The 19,610-nt window shown below is 44.2% G+C and overlaps 1 long non-coding RNA gene across 29 annotated transcripts; it reads left to right on the forward strand.

Moving 5' to 3' along the window:
• Positions 1-371: 371 nt before the first annotated feature.
• Positions 372-14,087, forward strand: LOC123053081 (uncharacterized). 29 transcript variants are annotated; one of them, XR_006425388.1, is made up of 19 exons: positions 372-1,012; positions 1,101-1,318; positions 1,611-1,680; positions 2,330-2,540; positions 2,996-3,082; positions 3,349-7,343; positions 7,468-7,605; positions 7,689-7,778; positions 7,872-7,968; positions 8,447-8,542; positions 9,066-9,145; positions 9,440-9,497; positions 9,583-9,760; positions 10,128-10,215; positions 11,991-12,057; positions 12,419-12,544; positions 12,626-12,808; positions 12,890-13,847; positions 14,073-14,087. It is a non-coding gene; the product is annotated as an uncharacterized lncRNA (long non-coding RNA). The 29 variants fall into 29 exon arrangements; XR_006425379.1 differs by lacking the exon at positions 9,440-9,497 and having other exon boundaries at positions 381-1,012; positions 3,349-3,439; positions 3,501-3,638; ... (1 more) ...; positions 7,872-8,542; positions 9,690-9,760; XR_006425378.1 differs by lacking the exon at positions 9,440-9,497 and having other exon boundaries at positions 381-1,012; positions 3,349-3,439; positions 3,501-3,638; ... (1 more) ...; positions 7,872-8,542; positions 9,690-9,760.
• The last annotated feature ends 5,523 nt before the right edge of the window (positions 14,088-19,610 follow it).

Below are 19,610 nucleotides of genomic sequence, written 5' to 3' on the forward strand. Positions count from 1 at the left end.
ACATAATGGTTATGAAGTTTTGGATTGCTCATGTAAGTACCTGTTGTCATGTACTCCCTCTGTATCGAATTAATTGTTGATCAATTGGATGTATTTAGAACTTAATAATGCTAGATACATCCATTTGAGCGACAAGTAATAACAGACAGTGGTGGTATTACTGTACTTGTATCGCGAGATAGTAGATTGTCTAGCATTACTCTGCATCTTATCTGCCCTGCTCTTCACTTTCTTCAAATTATCATGTCTACATTTACTCTTACCAAAATCAAACATACAACTGATGGCTCGAGTGCACGGCACCACGCGAGGCGAAAAAGACCACCGCACCGCGCCCGCGCCTGGGGGCGCAGCGCACCACGCGAGCGCAAAAAACACCGCACCGCGCGAGGGACGAAAACGGCATCGAACCCTAGCCCCAATCCACAGCCCCACGTCCCTCGCTCCTTCCTCCCTCACCCGCCGCCGCTCCCTCCCACCTCCTCCTCCTCCTCCTTCTTCTGCGCCCTCGGAGCCCCGCCGCCGGCTGCTACTCCTCCACCGCCTCGCCTCTTCCTCCTCCCCGCCTTCCCATCGCTCGCGTGCAGGCCATCGTGGCCACACGCTTCGTGGGCGAACCCGACCGGCCCGTCGCTGTTGGCTCGAGCTGTTGGGAAGAGGGAGGAGTCCCGAGACAGGGTGAAGGCGCAGGCCGTGCCTGGTGAGGCGGCGCCGCCGGCCATGGGACGCTGGACCTCGGGGAGCCCCATCCCAGGCCCGCGCCCAAATTCTTGAGCAAGGGAGGATAGATCGACGATGGCGCATCACATAAGGGAATGGGAGATCGAGGAGAAGGGAGACGAGGGTGGGTGGTGGCTTGCAGCATGGGGCGGTCACGTCCAATGAGGGTGGTGTTCTGTGGATCTGGTGCCCCCTCTCCTTTGGCGACCTCCTCCTCAAGCGTTTCAGGTGAAATGCGGTGAGGAGCAATGCACACGCAGCCAATGGATGGGATGGTGCTGCTACTGGGCAGGTATCATCTTTTGTGTTGTCTCTCCATCTCTCAACTTCCTTGCCTCTCCACCCTCGCTTAGCCTCATTGGGTGTGCCATTCGTTTCAGTCTAGGACATCCAGTGGTTGGAGTGGGGGCTCTGTTCTGTGAGCTGACCGCTCCGTCACGAACAAGCAACCATCTGCGGCCTTGCAAGGGTCGACACCGCCATTGCCGCCTCATCTGTCCTTTCCAGATGCCATGGTCTCCTCTCCTCTACAGAGACCTCCTCATCTGCTGCCGATGGCTGTGAGTTCACGGCTGCTCCGGAGCTCCAACGAGCCAAGGTCATCTCTGAACTGCATTTTTTTAAGGGAAAGATAGATACAAGAAGAAATTAGTCTGTACGTGCCCTTATTTATTTTGATTTTTACCACTCCTTGATCAACTCATGCTGACATATCAACGATTCCCCGGACTCCCTGTTTCTAGACTGCTAGACATGTTAGTTGGTTTTCTTCTTTCTTATCCTAGGATGGCATTTTTGTTTAAGGGGGAATTAATTCTTTTTTTAATAGTACATCTTCCCCTTTTACCAATAATCTGATTTGTATATATCAATTTATGGGTTTCTCCCAGCTGTGTGCAAATCCGACAAAGAAGAGAAAAGGAAGAATATTGAGGAAGAGTTTTGGTGAAGAAGAACAAGGTGAACTCCCTCTCTCTCTTCCCCCTCTCTCTCATGTACAGCCATGGTTGTTTGCAATTCTTGTTTCTTCTTATGGTGCATCTATGATCTTCCTAGCTTGTTTTCATTTCTAAATTACCACACATGTGAGCACCACCACAGTCTAGCCAGGTTTGGTTCAGAAGATTTCTTTGTTCCCTGTCTTGTCGATTGTTTTCTAAAGAAAGAAAAACAGGTTTTCCTCAACAAGGAAAATAAATAAATGAATGATACTACTGAAAGTACTGACTAGCTAGCTTCTATTCTTGTCCTAAAATTTGGTTCTGTGATCAACATAACATGCATGGAAGAACAATGTCACTCCTCCATTATCTAAAACCACATGTGCGTGTGCATGCAGAGTAGAAATGGATTGTACAGAAAATAGCATACTAAATGTTCTTGATGATCTGATCATGGACCTCGGCAAATTTGACAATGCTATCGACACTCTTTGCGACGCTGTATAATATCTTACACACTCATATTCATTCGATATATGCCCTTGTATATGTTATACCCTTTTTTAGACGAAGTATATGATACTGCTTACCAAACATAGCTGTTCTGTTACACTTTTGTCAGGGAATAGAAATGAAAAATTATAATTTAATTACTCTGGCATCTACAGTGGAAGGATCGGTTTTTATGGCATGCACTACAAAGGAGAGAAGTGGACCATGTGAACGTAGTACAACATTGTTGTTAGTTCGCGCAGTCGAGGTCTGCTCAGGAAGACACAGTTCGACCGAACAGCTGTTGTGTTTTCCCAGTTGTTTGCAAATCTGACGAAAAGGAGCAAAGAAAGAATATTGAGGAATATTTAGGTAAAGAAGAACAAGGTGAACCCTATGTCTCTCTTCCCCCTCTCTCTCTTGAACACCCATGGTTATTTGCAGTGCTTGTTTGGAATTCTTATGGTGCATCTATGATCTTCCTAGCTTGTTTTCTTTTTCGGGTTAAACTCCAATCAAGCATTGTGACGTATTAGTCATAATTTTATTATTTTCCCCTCGACTACTTTCTTTTGCCAAGATGAATTAATGTGTAGGTTTTCCACCACAAGTTCGTTGCAATGCCTTATTTTGTATTTAGTTCAGTTCAACTCTGGAGAATAGCAGTTTGATTTTTACCCCTTGACAAGTTACATTGGTACTGTATACAGGTTTGTGTATGATCTTAGTTCCTACAAACTGGAAGGCGAAGATAGATTAGTTTACCATTTTTTACCATCTTCAGTCACAACCATATTTTCCGTCATGAAAACACTCTTAACTCTGAATTTGCAACTGTTCAGTGCATTTATGTTGCTTCCTGCAAGGTCAATGATATGGTGCCAGCTGGAATTCATATTCAAGCTAATACAGTGACTAAATTTGGCGAGGTTGGCACCTTACTGCTACTCTGTTGATTCCTCTTTCTTATAATTATGTCAATATGTCGTTTCTTGAGAAAATATGCTTTTGTACCTAATCTTGATATGCTGGAGGGTGACTGATTTTGACAACTGAGTGTGTCTTAGTCGCAGTAGGGTAAGGGCATCCATAATTTTGATCGTGGTACCGTAGTTTCCAACTAAACTGTCATTTGCCGATTCTATAGCAGTGATTTCATATGCCTTACTAAATATGCTCTTGTTTTCTGAAGCAGCGAGTGCCTGATCATGATCTGCGGGAGGGTAACGGTTATTATAATAATTGAGTGTACCCAATGGAGGCTGCATTACATAATTAATGGGAGGGTAAGGGCGTCCATAGTTTTCATTGAACTACTGCAGTTTCCAACTGAATTTTCATTTGCAGATTCCGAAGAACGGAGTTCTAGGTTCTAACCATGTCGCTTCCATTTGTTGTATTCTGAGAATAAATCTTGTTCTATATCCCTGCATTGTTATCCACCGGACTCTAAAACAAAAATCAATGTTTGCACATCCAGACAAGGTAAACTTATGATGAGTGGACTCCACAATATAAATTGACATTCTATGTCAGTGTAAGTGAGTCTATACTCACCGAGGAACAATTTGATCTGATAACTATGAAATGTTCTTTGTTGGTTTTGGTTCTATAAGATCAAGATCTATAATTATATTCACTTTACATGTTAACATGTTGTAAATAAATTGTTATCTAATAGTCAGCAATCTGTGGGAGCTTTTCCTCACAGTAGGGTGTGTTGTTGATGTTTTCTTGATCTATCAGTGAACTTGTATCATGTGGCTAATATGTATATACAACGAGACTTTGTTTACGTTCGCCCTTTTTGTTCTGTGCGTGCTTGGTGAATTGCTTACCCGGTGTGTGGCAGAAAATAGAAAGTCGAGTTTGATTTCTGTTGTGGCATTGCAATAGATGACCAACCTTTTATGTTATGTGCTTTAGCTTCTTTTCAAATTTTAGAGTGACAACCGTTTGACAAAGGGTGAAATTTTTGGTAGGGCCTAGGTGGAAAGTATTTGATTAGTTTTTTGAGAGACTGAACTATATTTTTAATTCTGTTTTGTGCTAATGAACTACTTTTTAATCACTTTCTTATGAACGTATAAAATAAATTACATTGTAATGTATCATGTTGTATTACATGAAAAGGTGTTGAAAAGGACGCAATCCATCAAATATATGTAGTATGATATAGGATCCTCGCTTTATTGTATCCATATGTTGTAAGGAGATTATCTTGTCCATTCATTATTCTTATTATTTGTCCTTTTCACATTAATCGTGAGTAGACTTGGGCCATTGCATTTGATGTTGATCTTATTTGCATATTAGTCCAAGAACAACAATTGCTCTTTGTTGTGGCATTGCTGGAGAAATACAAATGTATATACCCGTTTCCCACTGTCCAGTCGAGGAGATCCCTGAGGCATTTGATTCTTGTGGGACTCCAACACATCTTACAGGATCATCAACAAGTGGCCGGGCCTCTGCATTACTCAGAAAAGCTTCCGACAGTTTCCGATTCAAAAGAAAACAAATAAGAAAGGATGCATTGATTATTTTGGGTTGATCTTGTTTGAATTTCCAGTGAAATTCAAACTTGAGACCTTACTCGAAGTATTTAGTTCCAATGGAACTAAATGAATTTCCCAAAATGCCTCTTTGGGTATTAGTTGCATTTTTATTTGGATCCTTGTATATTCAAACAGTTTCTGATTCAAAAGACAACAACAGTGAGAAGATAAAATGATTAAGCAACACCCAAATAGTGGTCGCAGCAGATCTCTCTCTCATTCTCTTTCCAGTTTGGTTGACCATTCTTTCTGTTCTTAGGTCTTTGATCTGCTTTCTTCTTCAATGAAGTAGACCACGATCTCCTACACATTCTGCCTTGCTCCCCGGGGCAACCTTCTATGTTTTAGATCCACTCTTTTTTTTTGAGAGATAATGGGCAGCCTCATTCATACATTTCAGAACTGTTCAGTACAAACTATATTCCTGATAACTTCAGGAGATACATTAAACCAGCATGACCCTTCATCATGTTCAGCAGACTTTGCTAGAACATGTGCTGCCTCATTACAACTTCGACTAACATGAGTAAAACAACAGGATAAGAACCTTGGAGCCCTACTCTTAATATCAAAAACTACAGCACCTGTGTGAGACCTGTCATCCACTTTACTCTTAATTTTGTTGATCAAACTGGCACAATCTGTCTCCACAAGGATTTTCTGGAAACTGGAATCTTCAGCAAAAAACAACGCATGGCGCATTGCAATAGCTTCACCCAGCTCCGGATTATCAACATGATGAATAAACCCTCTGCTTGCTGCCAGCACCAGACCTAGATGATTTCGGATCACAACACCAATGCCCATGCGTTTAGTCTGGGCAAAAATCGCAGCATCAACATTGACCTTGACCGACTCAGCCGGCGGCGGAGACCACTTCGGGATTGACACCTGGTGCTCACGCCTATTGGAGCCAGTCGACCTGAAATTGTGCAATAAGATGAAATCGACATAAGCTCTGGTGTGTGCCGACGGAATTCACTCTTTTCGTTCTGGTTTTAACTATGCTTATGATTACCTGTCTTGCCGAAATTCACTTGCCATACGCAAGTCTTCTGGTGTGTGCCGACGGAAATTATATTTGCGCAATCAGATTAGAGTAGATAATTTCCTAACCTTGATTCCTTATCGATTGCTTACTAAAATGTATGTACAGTTATTTCATTCCATGCTTACAATCCACAAAGTTAATTCTTGCGATTTACTTCCGCTATCAAAATATGTTTGATTTCCTATACCCGTAGGTACCATTGTATACCTGAATCCATGTGATTTCATGTCTCTATGGTTATATTGATTATCTTGTAATCTCATGTCATCAGTTTTCTCAGGGGTTATTAGATTCTTAACGGTGCTAAAACTTTGTTGGTAATCATTCTTAATATACACTCCATTTACAGCTTGTGCCTAACCTTTGGATTTATCTTCTTTCAAAGTGATCCTCATTGGGCTGGTTGAGCTATCCAACAAGTTTCTAGCTGAGGCAATTTGAAAAGCTCGAGCTCCCTAAACCAGTCTACTTCGTACGTAGGCTTGAGGAGGGTGGATATGTGTCGGTAGTTGAGTTTTACCCCACAAAGGAGCATTTCTGCATTTCAGCAGAACGAATTGCGCTGTCAGATCCGTATGTAAGGATGGGGTGTTATCGATGAATCAGGATGGGGTGTTATCGATCAATCACGCGGCTGTTCGAGCCCTCAGGTTCATGGAACGGAGAGAGCACAAGGTGCTTCTTGATTTCAACTATGAGCATCTGCAAGAAGAAAAAAAAAGGCATATGCAAGCATCACAAACAAGCTACTCGAAAAAGGAAAAGAAATTAAGAAGCACAAGAAGACCATCAAACAGATGACTAGGGAAGGGTGCGAGTATGTGGATGAAGTGTGTGTTGCACCAAACGAAATCCATTATCATGCTGGAGCTACCTACTGCTTCTTCAATGACAGACATGCTCTTCTGGAGATTCATGATGTCGTGGTTGAACTTCAAAGCATTACAAGCGCGGCATGTCTCTCACTGCAGCAGAAAGGTATATACCCATATGATCCAAGCTCAGACTCAAGTTGTGGTGTGGATTTTGTTAATGAGATGGGTGATGGCTACAACTATGAGTGATCACCGTAGGCATAGGCTTACTCTTAGGCAGTCTGGTATGCATACTAAACGCAGCTATGAACACTATGCGTTGTACTGACTTTGATGCATCTCTCTCCATGTAACTTTGCTTATCATAAACTAATCTCAAGCCTTTCTTTTGGCCTATGAACCTACCTTTAATGTAATAGATAACGCTATCATACATAAATATCTACTTCCTTGCTTCAAAGATTTAATGACTGGTCTCTAAATATTCTTTTCTTCCATGGTTCGCTCTCGCCCTTTGCGCCATTGGCGCAACGGGACGGGCTCCCCTGCATCCTCCTCCTCGCGGGCGAGGACGACGCCTCCGGAGTGAGCTGAGGGTGGGGGGCGGGTCAAGGCTGCTGTTGGCGGCCTGGATGCAGGCGATGGTGGCGGCCGGCGGGGGTCTGGCGGGCGAGGGAAGGAGCAGCAAGACTGGTGATGGGCCAAGCGCCACCAGAGGAGGGGGAAGGGGCGACTTCGTGCTTCGCAACAACAGTTCGTGTCCATGGTCCTCTTCCTTCCGCTTCTTTCCTTTCGTACTAATCAGCTCATTGTTCTTGTTCATACCTGTAGGCCATACATGATACATGCTCATTTTTCTTCTCTGTATTTTTTCTTGTTTATACCTACAGAAAAAATTGTGGTGGTGATGGTTGATCTAAGTATCAGATTGGTTATATGGAAATGGGGCTTTACTTCCGGAGATGTTCCCAATGAAGGAGCTTCGAGGCGAGCACTCCAATGATGTAGTTTTGTATATGGCATAATCTGTAGGAACCCTCTCTTAGTTTCTTTTTGTTCTTCGTTTCACTCCTGTTGATTAGTCAACTTCAGGGTATGTTGAATATGACAGTTAATGAAGATGATCGGGAAAGCTCAAGGACAGCCCCTGGTTGAGGAGGCCGAGGAAAGCCCACAGTCGAGGAGGGGATGCTCGGCACAGGTGAGCTCTTTCTTCCTCGCTTCCTCGTCTTCCCATGGTCACATGAGCTCCTCCCTCTAATTCATGTCTTTCTACTGTATTCCTTATTTGCAGCTAGGGTTTGGGTGGGGGTTGGTTCCAACACCGATGATGACATTGGCCAACAGCGGCACATCCCTCGATTTCCATAACCTCACACCATGAGTATGAGGTTGCATAGGCAGCTGGAGCTTGTCCCCTGCGCCCTTCTCTGGTCGTAGATAAAACTGTCATGTTGCTTTAGATTTAAGTGGCCAGGTCTTGATAGTAGGCATGGCTGAACGCGCCTTTTGTTGAATTTGGACACCATCTATAATATAGCTATTTGTTTAGGAGCTTGAACAAGTCTCGGTATATGTTAATTTTGCAGAACTGAATGTTAGCACAGAATTGTATGAGTCTCGGTCCAGTCAAGGTTTCTTTGTCTGCAATTGAAAATTATGTGAGAACTGGGTTTTTCCTCCAATACCCCAATTTCAGCAGATATTGAAAACCTCGAGAGTTTGGTGCCATTTGTCACGCTTGTATACTTAATGCTATTCTTTGTGTCTTTAATAATGTCTCACCATTTGTACAACTCAAAAGAGGATTTCCCATGAACATTTTAGCACTACTCTTACCTATCGATCAACAAAAGTTATTCTCTGCAGGTTAAATTTGTTTAAAGATGATGCTATGCAAAATGCGTAAGCTGGGGATGGCATGACAGTGCATGGTGATGCTGTCGGTCAAGAAGTACCATGCCGGTGAGTAATTCCTCTAGGCCGCTTCTTCGATTTGCTCTTGTTGAATGACAAGTTTATGCTGGACTAGGATCCGATTCATGGCGTTTGGTGCATCCGCACTAAACTTCTTGCTGGATTTGGTAGGGAGAGATATCCTTCGGTTTCTAAGTAAACCTGAACAATGATGTAGCATCCCAAATTTCTCTACACCCCAATCATTCAAATATTTTGTGATGCCTATGCCTCTGTTCTTATCTTCTGAAATAATTTAAGATCAACACGGTGATTTGAAAATGCAATCAAGCACAACAGGATGTTCCATGTCCATTGGTATATTTATTTCTCTATTTTAGATTCCCCTAAATGAAAGTTGCAATGACGCCTGATTATTGTATATGCTAATATGGTGGGCTTGTTAGGTTCAATTTGTGGTGGCATTCGGTTCTTTGTACAGTTCTGCTGAACGCTAAAAGAATTAGCTTATTTAATTTCTTCCATTTGTTGTGCCTGCCACTGATATTCTCTATGGTTCCCTTGGTTGCAGCTCTTGCCTTCCCTGCCAATGCTTCCTCCTACCATGCTAGCCATGTGTGCCCTCACCTTTGTTCATCAATTCGTGTGCAGGTATGGATCGGTGATGTCAATGCCCATAGAGCCATTACCTCATGCATGATGTGTGTTTTGTGTGTGCTAGTTTGCCGGTTAGTGAGTGATAATATTCTGATGAATGTTTCATCAGTGTAGCAAGTGATCAGCAATAGACAACTCTTACTTTTGGATTGAAGTGCAGATCTTGCTAATGAGTTAACTATTGACTCATTTATGTATTCTTATGCCCCAATGCTTCATTAAGTATTCTTATTTCTGCAACATAAAATTATTTCTTACCATCTTCTATTGTTTCCTCTGTTTTTATAGTTATTCAGAGAACACCACATGTCACATGAATTCTAGACTACTTGTCTACAGTTAACTGGTTAGAATCAGTTTCTTGAGTTTGCTTGCTTAGCATGTAATATTTCACTCACTAATTGTATTATTTCACGGTTGGCAATTGTTAGAACCAGGTCTTGAGTTTGCTTGCTTAATCGTGTCCCTGTGTAATTGCTCACCAAGCTCGCCAATGTGAGTTTGTCCCACATAATGGAGTTTCTATGAATTTTTGTAGTCCAGAAATTCTTGGAAATTCTCTTGTTGCTGTTATAATGTGGGTGTGTTCGGCTTCCTTCTTCATTAAAGGTGAGTCCTTTCTTTCAGGTTGGCCAACATGATGTTGTTTCTGCTGCAAAATAATTCGTTATGCAATTATGGTTAGGTTGTCCTTTTTCCTTCATAACCGCGTTTAATGGGTAGCTGTTATGCTCACTTTCCTCAAAGCAAGGTTGTGTAGCCATGCTATTTTGTGCTTTAAGAAGTAAGCCGACACCAAATCAGTAATCATGTGCTTCTGCTTTGTTGGCCCAAAGTCACTATTTTTTGTGTGTTATCTTTACTCTTTAGCCATTCCAAAACATTTATCTGATTTTGCAGTATTGCAGACCATAGAATTACAAGTTGGCCATATTTTTGAATGTGTGAACCTCACATAGATGTCGTGCGAATGCAGTTTGACAAGAGTCGTAAAACCAATGGATAAGAGACTGTTTGATGGTGAAAGCATTTATGCTCGTGGTGACTACCTCAAGTGTGCCAGAGTAAGAATTTGTCACAATTTAGTTTAAGAAGACTATATTATAGTTCTGCAATATTACATGCTTATTACATGAAGAGGACCCATTTGGCAACACTTAAATCATTTTATGGCGCCTTTGTTTCTGATCTACAAAACAACAACTTTTACCGAGGCTTGTTATTTCTAATTCATTCTTTTTCCCTGCTTGCTTATTGTAACACAAGCCACCATGACTCTAATATCAATCATACACACCTGTTCGATATACTCCCTATGTCGTGCAACAAGCCAAAAGTAATCCATTGGAATTTATAGATGCTTACAAAATATGCAGCCCTATTGGTAAAAAAGGAAAAAACAATTTTCAGATGCCACTGTTTTCTCCATCGAGATTAGCCTTCATAAAAATCACATTCTTATTTTCCTTCACAAAACATTTTGTCGCCCTTCTGTCTACCATAGACAACCAATCATATAGCCCCCTGACTATGGTATACATTTTTTTATGCCAACAGAAAAAATGTGTACTACTAAATCTCTGTGCAACGCCTGCACAGAAATATTTTTTTCATTAACAAACATAATAATGTGGTTCTGCCCCGCAAAAATAATAAATAATGTGGTTCTGGCTTTTGTAGCCGCAAAAAACGCTCTCCATCAACTAAACAAGTTTCTGTAAAATAGACTGGCCTGCTTAATACAGTGGCTTTCGAAAATTTTCACAGCCCATCACCAGCCCATAGAAATCTTCGCCTGACCCTTTTTAGAAGGAGACCGCAGCTCCCATTAAACTCAGCCGCTCCAGATTCCTTATCCAGATCCACCGCCGGACCACCTTCCCCATCTGCATCGACAGTGACTGACCTGGCATCGACCGGCTCCTGGAGCCATGGCCAAGAAGCCGCTCCGAAGTAGCGCCGCTGTCCGTCGTCACGGCGTGCTACCGACGTATTCGCTCACGGCACGCCTGCCTCAAGGACTCACCAACGAACAAGCCACCTCTTCCCTTCTGCATACGCGTTCCAACTGCCAGATTTATAAGGTAGGATCCAACAACTGCATTAGATTCATACAGACGAGCCAAGATTTCTCTTACAGAATCGATAAAGAGGCAAATCAATTTATCTAATACTTATATAGTTATTTTTATGAGAGATAACCTAACACTTACAATATCATCTCAAAATTTCCAAATAGATCCTGTACATCTTCCATCAAGCACTATTTTTAGATGCTATGCTCAAAGACAGTGTAGCTCCAAAAGTCTGTATGTTACGCCCAGCCTACAGGAGATGTTGTTATAGAGACTATGACAGAGTTTTCCCGATCTCTGCAACGCTTGCCAGAGAGCACTGTCAAGAGATTTGTTTTTCAGACTCATCTTGCTACTTTTTCCGGTTTATTAACATATGAAATCACCATAATTTTTGCCATGTCTCTGGTTCTTAATATGATGCTCACAAGCACTATCCCATCCAATCTTCAAGTCAATGAAGAGCACTCACATGGCCAAGAGCCATGAGATCTTCATCCGCCATACCTTGAAAATGAGGCGAGAGAGATCTGCCCTCTACTGGGTTCGATGGGATGCCGTCGATTTCACCCACTGGCATTGAGCGATATGCTTCCCCTCCCACATAAAGAAATCAGATTTTTGAGGGCTAGGATTATTTATTAAATATAATGACCGCCTTTTACTACTAATGTCCTGTTAAGTCTATGTGCATCACTGTTAATCATCACAAATAATACCATGGTCTAATATATCAGCTTAATTATTCTATTACTTCTTTCCAGATGGCTGCTGTTAAACAAGAGGAGGTAGACACAGCCAATGATACCAGCGGTGGCCAAATTACCCATGGTAATTCTGAAAAACGTATTTATAATTGTTTATATTGCAAAGAATGTTTCTTCTTCTTCGCTGATGCATGCTGTTTGAATAGTTTTTTGTATCACTTACACATGCAAGTTGATCAAGTATGTAATAAAACAAACTTCTTTCAGGGTCCAATAGATCTTCTGTTTGCTATTCATTAATGTTGTATTTATTTGTTGTTACATGTGCAAGCACTGCTTACTACTTCTAGCTTACCATATAGGATGGATACCATTTTCTGCCTTTCACTAATACACACAAGCTAATTAGCCCCTCTGTTTGTTTATGTTATCCTCTATCTGCTGTTGCAACCTTTTACAATGATCTCCTTACCTATTCAACACAGACGAACCACTATGTCGGAAGCACAATAAGCGACACGAGTATATTCATCGCCCACGCAAAGCAAGCTTAATCCAAAAGTTCAAAGGCAAGAAAATCCATCTAAAGCCTGGAAAGTCCATTCTCCGTGGTAAGAACTACATTACTCTTCCCATTCCATCAGCTCTCGCAACAGCTACTGAAAAGTATAATTTTGCGCAATTTAACATAGGTGAGCCTTGCAAGCACTACTTAGATGAGTTTAGTCACCACGTTACGTTGTGTGGGGCAACACAGTTAGGCTCTACAACATAATGTTCGTGCACTGCGAAAGATCATCCGCAGCACCACCACGCCTAATAACTACTATGTGTGCCACATGACAGAAACATTTGCAACACAAGGCAAAAGAATGGTAATCCTTTGCAATTATTCTGTTTTGTTTCATATTGCATGGTATAAAATGATAGTGACTAACCTTTACAATTGTTTTCAGTACTTTAATGTCCACTTTTCTACGGGTTCCCTTTTCCCACACATGAATGCTGACCACGGTGAACTTCCAATCACAACTGGAGACGGAACAACCACCGTCACGGTCCGCTTTATCAAGGGAGTTGACAAAAGGGCCACCATCACTAAAGGCTGGAGCGACTTCTTTCGTCGGACCCACATGAACGAAGGGCAAGCATATGCTTTCGGCTTTAAATGCACTTCCAAGGGATTGCGCCTGATTGTCTACTCAATATAAGCAAGCTGCAGGAGCCCCTTGCTATATAACATAGTATTAGTATAAATGCCTACAAAGACATCTATGTTTATCCTCCTTTTTGATCTTCTGTAATCCCCTAAGACAGTGTTGTGCATTTAGCTATCGATTATCCGCTACTTAGACTGCTCTATCGCATGCTTTTGAAACAACCATGATAAAGGAAATATATGCTCCTTCAAGTGCATATCCAAAGGCCTCTGCATGATTATTTATCCAATTTGAAAAGATCACAAGGGTACTTTCCTACATGACTTGGTGTATCATTTTCAATCTTATGTACTTACTGCATATAGTATATGAGCTATTCATTTTGAACAACAATATGTTAATGCATACTCTTACATCAATTGGCTTACATTTGGCCTTTGCGCCATGGGCGCAACGGGTCATCTAGTGTTGAATAAAGCCAATGCCATTGCACATGTTGATGTCTGCATTCCTTTTGTCAGCACCTTTTGCCTTGTAACCCTGTACTTAATTAATTGCTATTTGATTATGTATCATCAGTTTGCATCTGAGCTTCATTATGCTCTGTTTCTTTCAATATTATTTGATCTATATTTACTGTTTACAAAATGTAGAATAATGGCAACGCTTATAAAGAATTTCTTTGGGGAATATATTGAATTATCCTTCCATCAACATGGAGAAGGGCTTTCTCCAGCCCGTGTTAACATGTAATGTAAGTTCATCCTTCTCAAGCCTTCAAACTTTGTTCTAGTATAGATTTGGATAGGCATCATTTCCTCCATTGCTGTTTACTTGCTGTTTACATCTGATTGGATGTTTGCAACAACTACCAGTTTTAAATTGTAGTTGTAAAAACATGTTCCTTATGCAGAACAGATTCATTTATTTGCTTATATAATTGTGAAACCTGTTACGTGTCTCCTTGTTTCTCTTTCAGAGTCGTATCTCTTATGCCAGGCAGAACTTTAGGGAAGATAGTGAGCCAAACCATATTGAGGACAGCGAGATGACCCCAAGGTCTTGTCTTGATGAAGACAGTGAGTTAAAGCTATTCACCAGCAGGTGTGAGACAACCTCTGTGCAGTCACTGCCTCAATCAGTTCGACTTCTTCAGTCTCAACTTAAAGCGGAAAGGCTTGCTTCAGCTCAGCTCTGACTTGAAGTCAAAGATGCAATGAAGATGTCAGAGGACTGCCTTGTGCACTATGCTGCCATACAGCTAGGGATGGAGCATGTATCGTTGACACAACTGAGGTCTCATCAGCTTGTTAGGCTGCTTGCGAGGCCCGTCCTGGCCAGGCCTAGTGCCTTCTGAAGTGCTCTCAGTTTTGTATATTCTTTTTTTGGCGCGTTTATATGCACTGGTGGCGACCTTTGATGGCCAGCGTATGTGTTCCGCGGTCATGTTGCTCTTTATTATCACCGGTAGCGAACTTTGATTCCCAGTGGATGTAATATGTCGTAATTTCTTTATTGTATAGTCTAGGTTTATTCTTTGGTCGGTATGCTGTAATTTAGGCCAGAAGGTTCAGTGGATCTTAGTGTTGTCGGTCTTCCGGCCGGCTCGTTACTCATATGGGCCAAAACATGGGCCTATAATCATCTTGGGCCATTAGCAGGTCTAAACCTATCGTAGTTTCCTGCCTTTAACAGGCCGAGTAAATTTCTAGCCAGCTGTGCCAGAGAATACCATGGGCTTTTAACAGGCTAAAACCTAGATTGGGCTAGCGTTGGGCCGAAAAATTCACGGGCCAATACAGGCCGAAAATGCCTAAGGCCCATGTTTGGCCCAAATAGGACGAGCAGTTAACAGGCCAAAATATATCTCGGGCCTGTTTGGCCCAATAAAATTATGGGCTTTAAGCAGGCCGGTATCCACGCGGGCCATAGGCCCAAAAGTGTCATGAGCCATTATCAGATGGGCTGTAAGCAGGCCGGATTCAACGCGGGCTGTAATTAGGCCCAACTGTTACACAGGCCACTAACAAGCCGATAGGCCAGTTGGGCTGAAATTTATCCACGAAGACTATGGGCCGTTAAGAGGCCTAAAGTTACTTCGGACAAGAAATAGCCCAGTTTCTGCATGGGCTGTTAAATGGCCTAAAGTTAAACCGGGCCGACAACGTCCCAGATGCACCACGGGCCGCTAACAGGCCGAAACTATTATCGGGCCGAACTGGTAAACGTGCATTTAATAGGCTGAAATACAAACCTGTCTTAGAATGGGCCCAAAAGAACAGTGGCATGTTAACGGGCCTGATCCGATATGGGCCGTAATTTGGCCCAAAACACGACAGACTGTGAACGGGCCTGATCTGGTATGGGCCTCAATTTGACCCAAAACATGGCAGGTTGTTAACGGGCCAGCCCACTAGTGTTTGAAAAACATGGTGGGCCTTTAGCTGGGCCGGCCTTTTCACCGGAATGGGCCTCTGTTGGGTCGTGCCACGTGTCGACATATCATAGGTTCCTCCTGTCCAATGAGTTGATGACATCTGTCCCAACGGTGATCAAACACGTGTTTCCTCCGGCCAATGAGAATTTTACACGTGGAAAATCCCCATTGGTCCGGGCTGTTAACGGGTTATCAGATCCAAAACCGGACCCGATAGCTTAATGGCGACCCGTTACAGTCAATGCCACGTGTCAGTCACCCTTGACGAAGCACTTCTATGGCGTGCGATTTATCGTCATGGAAGTGGACACTTCCGTGATGATAATTTTGGTAATGTCATGGAACACTTCTACGACAGCACAGGTACGACTATCTTGATTCTATCATAAAATCGTCATGGATGTACATGCATGACAAAAAAGTGACCTACTGTGACAAACACGTATCATCAGGGAAGTGTATTTTTTTGTAGTGAGTATAGTCGAGGAATAAAAGATCCTAATACCATCCAATGGTGACGTGGGCCCGTAAGCCACACAGCCATGTTAGTAAAATAGTTTTCAAAAACTAGACTCAACTTCGGCCAAAGAGTTGGAAAGGGGGATCCTACAAGCAGTCGGCTCTGATACCAACTTGTGACGCCCCCGATTCAATCATACACGCAAATGTGTATGATCAAGATCAGGGACTCACGGGAAGATATCACAACATAACTCTAGACACAAATTAAAATAATACAAGCTTTATATTACGAGCCAGGGGCCTCAAGGGCTCGAATACAAAAGTTCGATACACAAGAGTCAGCGGAAGCAACAATATCTGAGTATAAACATAAGTTAAACAAGTTTTGCCTTAAGAAGGATAGCACAAACATCAACGATCGAAGAGGCAAGGCCTCCTGCCTGGGACCTCCTAACTACTCCTAGTCTTCGGCGGCCTCCATGTAGTAGTATTCGTCGGCGGTGGCACTGGCTCCAGGGATCCACCATCTGGTTGCAACAACCAGAAAAAAGGAAGAAGGGGGGGGGGGAAGGGGTAGCAAAGCAACTATGAGTACTCATCCAAAGTACTCGCAAGTATTCGAATAGATAACTTCCCTGCAGGGGTGCACCACATTACCCAACACACTTGATTACTCTGGCCGGACACACTTTCTGAGTCAATGCCCGGCCTCAAAAGATCAACACGTCGCAGCCCTACCTAGGCTGAGCAGAGAGGTCCCCGCCGGTCTACATCCTAAGCACTCCGGGGTCTTGGGCCCATCGCCCGTTGCACTCTTGGTCATTGCGTGCAGGGTGATACAGGCCACCTCCACTGGGGCGCCGACCAGGCTGTGCCGCAATGCTGAAGTGGACGTTTGACAAAGCTTCGACTGATACTGCGACGTCGAGGCCCATAACTATTCTCACGTGGTGGTTAGTGCGTAAAGGCCAGAGGCCAACTCAGAACAAATACCCAAACCTGTTAGTGCATTGGGGCCTCGCGGAGACGAGCAAAGACTCGCGATAATGTGACCCCGTCGCCCCGTCTCATGGACTTACGACAAGGGCCTAGAATGCCCGGCCATGCCACGTAGAAAACTCACGGGTGCTCTACGGGCCCGCCCGACTTTCACATCAACTCACAGGTACCCTTCAGGGCCGACCCGACTTCCACAATGGTCTCAAGTAAAGTTCAGGTAACCATGTGTCCATGACATCAAGGGGGAATCCGAGGCATCACCCTCGATGGATTCCACTCGATGTAATCATCAAGGTGAACATATGAGGAACCACCCTCGAGGTTCACACTTGAGGTGTTGCATGACACAGCCGTATCAGGAATGGTGAAGGAGGATCACCCTGGTTGACCACGATCGAATAGCTACACTACAGATTTATCATCAGGAGTGTGTTACGAGGTATTACCCTCGGCACTCGATAGTAACTATGCAGAGTCGTACATCTAAGGGGGTGAAGTGATGTGAGGTGTCGGGCTCTGGTCGTCGATCACGTTGATCGGGTCATCGATGAAGAAGCAGGGGCAACAAGGACAAGGTGGGGGTCACTGATGGATCACTAACCAACCTGTACTAAGCAGTTTAGGATAAGCAGGTAAGGTACAATGATCAGGTTGCAAAAGCAGGCTATGCATCAGAATAGGAGCAAACAATAACAGTAGAAAAATCTAAAGCAAGCATGAGAGAATGGAATGGGCGATATCGGAATGTTCAAGGGGGGGGGGGGCTTGCCTAGAAGCTCCGCGGAAAGGGAAGAAGGGTCCTTGTCGACGTAGTCGATCACAGTGGCATCAGCAGCGGTCTCGGGGTCTACCGGAGAAGAAGAGGGGGAAGAAACGGTAAATACAAAGCACACAGATGCATGACATGACAATAAGCGGTGCTAGGGGTGTTCTAACGCGGTGCTACATGATACCGGCAAAGGGGGAAACATCCGGGAATTTTTTTCCTGAAGTTTGGTATTTTCGGACAGACGAACCGGACGGGGACGGTTGCAGGTTCGCTATGCGAGGGACGTGTGGCAGGCGAATGGGTTGCGTATGTAGATTCGTCTCGTCTTTCTGAGCAACTTTCATGTATAATGTAAGTTCATCTGAGCTACGGTTTATTTTATATTAATTTCTAAAGTTTTTAAAACGGTTTTGGAATTAACATATTTAATTAAATGGAAAACAGGGTTATGACATCACCATGAGATCAACATGATGTCAGTAGTCAACAGGGATGTTGACTGGGTCAAATGTGGCTCCCGCTGTCATTGACACGGTTTAATTAAACAGATTTAAATAGCTAACCTAGTTAATTAGGTTAATTAGATTAAGTTAATTAGATTAATTAATTAATTATTATTTTAATTATATTTTTATATTTTATTTATAACCAGGGGCTGGGCCCCATTGGTCAGTGGGCCAAAGGCCTTAGCGGGGCGGGCGGTTACGGGCGTAGGGGGCGTGCGGGCGCCGATGCCGCCCGTTAGGCCGCCTGCCCAAGCCACGGGGGGGGGGGGCTGGCCACGACAGGCATGACCGCTGGCCAGGGAAGCCGATGAGCGCGAGCGCGTGCGGGGAAGCGGACTGCGCGGGGGCACGACAGGCGTGGGGGAGGGCCGAGCGCGGGCACGCACACGCGTGGGCGCTGTTGCGGGCGATGTGAGGACGGCACATCGAGCGGGCGAGGTCAGCGGGCAGCGCGAACCGGGGCACGTGCGCTCGTCGGTGAGCGGCGAAGGGAGCAGCAGCTGTGGGGCAGCACGGAGGAGCGGGCGAGGCCGGCGGGTGCGGTGATAGGCGCCGGGAGCACGGCCGGGGACGGCACCGTAGGGGAGCGGAGATAGGGGAAGGGGGAGCGTGCTCATGAGGCCCTGTAGAGGTGCTAAAGCGAGCTCGGGGAAGTGCCGGAGCTTGGGGCGGCGGTGGTCAACGACGGGACGGCGACGACGCAGTGAGGCGGCGGCGTCGGCGTCGGCGAGGCAAGGCAGAGGCCTCGGGCGGGCGTCGCGCGAGGAAGGAGCTGCCAGGCGTCCGGCGAGGGGGGTCGGGACCTCCGGGCGGCGGCGACGATCGACGGGGCCGGTCGGGGTTGCTCCCCCGATCCACCGATCAGACCGAGTCGGGTGGGGGAAGAGGAGCGAGGGGGTTCGAGGGGAGGGGGAGTGGGTTGGTAGCGGTTAGGGTTCGCTCGGGGTGAGGGGATAAGGTGGGAAGGTGGGTCAGCCAACTTGGTTAGCCCAGGGGGGTACGGTGGCCAGCTGGGCCGGCCAGTTGGCCGAGGCCCTAGGGCAGTGGGGGTGTTTTTCTTCTATTTAAAACTGCTCCACTATTTTCTTTTAAATTGTAAATAAAAGAGTTTTGTTAGAAAAGAGACTTGTCAAATTAATCAAGCACATTATTTCTAGGAGTCACAAAAAGTTTGAGGCCAAAAAGAGTTGCCTAACCATCTTTAGAAATTGAAAAGGCTGATTTAATTGCTGCTGGACCACTAAATTAAATTCCAGGGGCATTTTGGGAATCCAAAAGAGGTTGGTTTTAACATTACAAATATCCAGGGATTATTTGCAACACTTTGAACATTTTAGCTTTCAT

This window comes from Triticum aestivum, chromosome 2D (assembly GCF_018294505.1).
Source record: "Triticum aestivum cultivar Chinese Spring chromosome 2D, IWGSC CS RefSeq v2.1, whole genome shotgun sequence".
Classification (NCBI taxonomy): Eukaryota; Viridiplantae; Streptophyta; class Magnoliopsida; order Poales; family Poaceae; genus Triticum; species Triticum aestivum.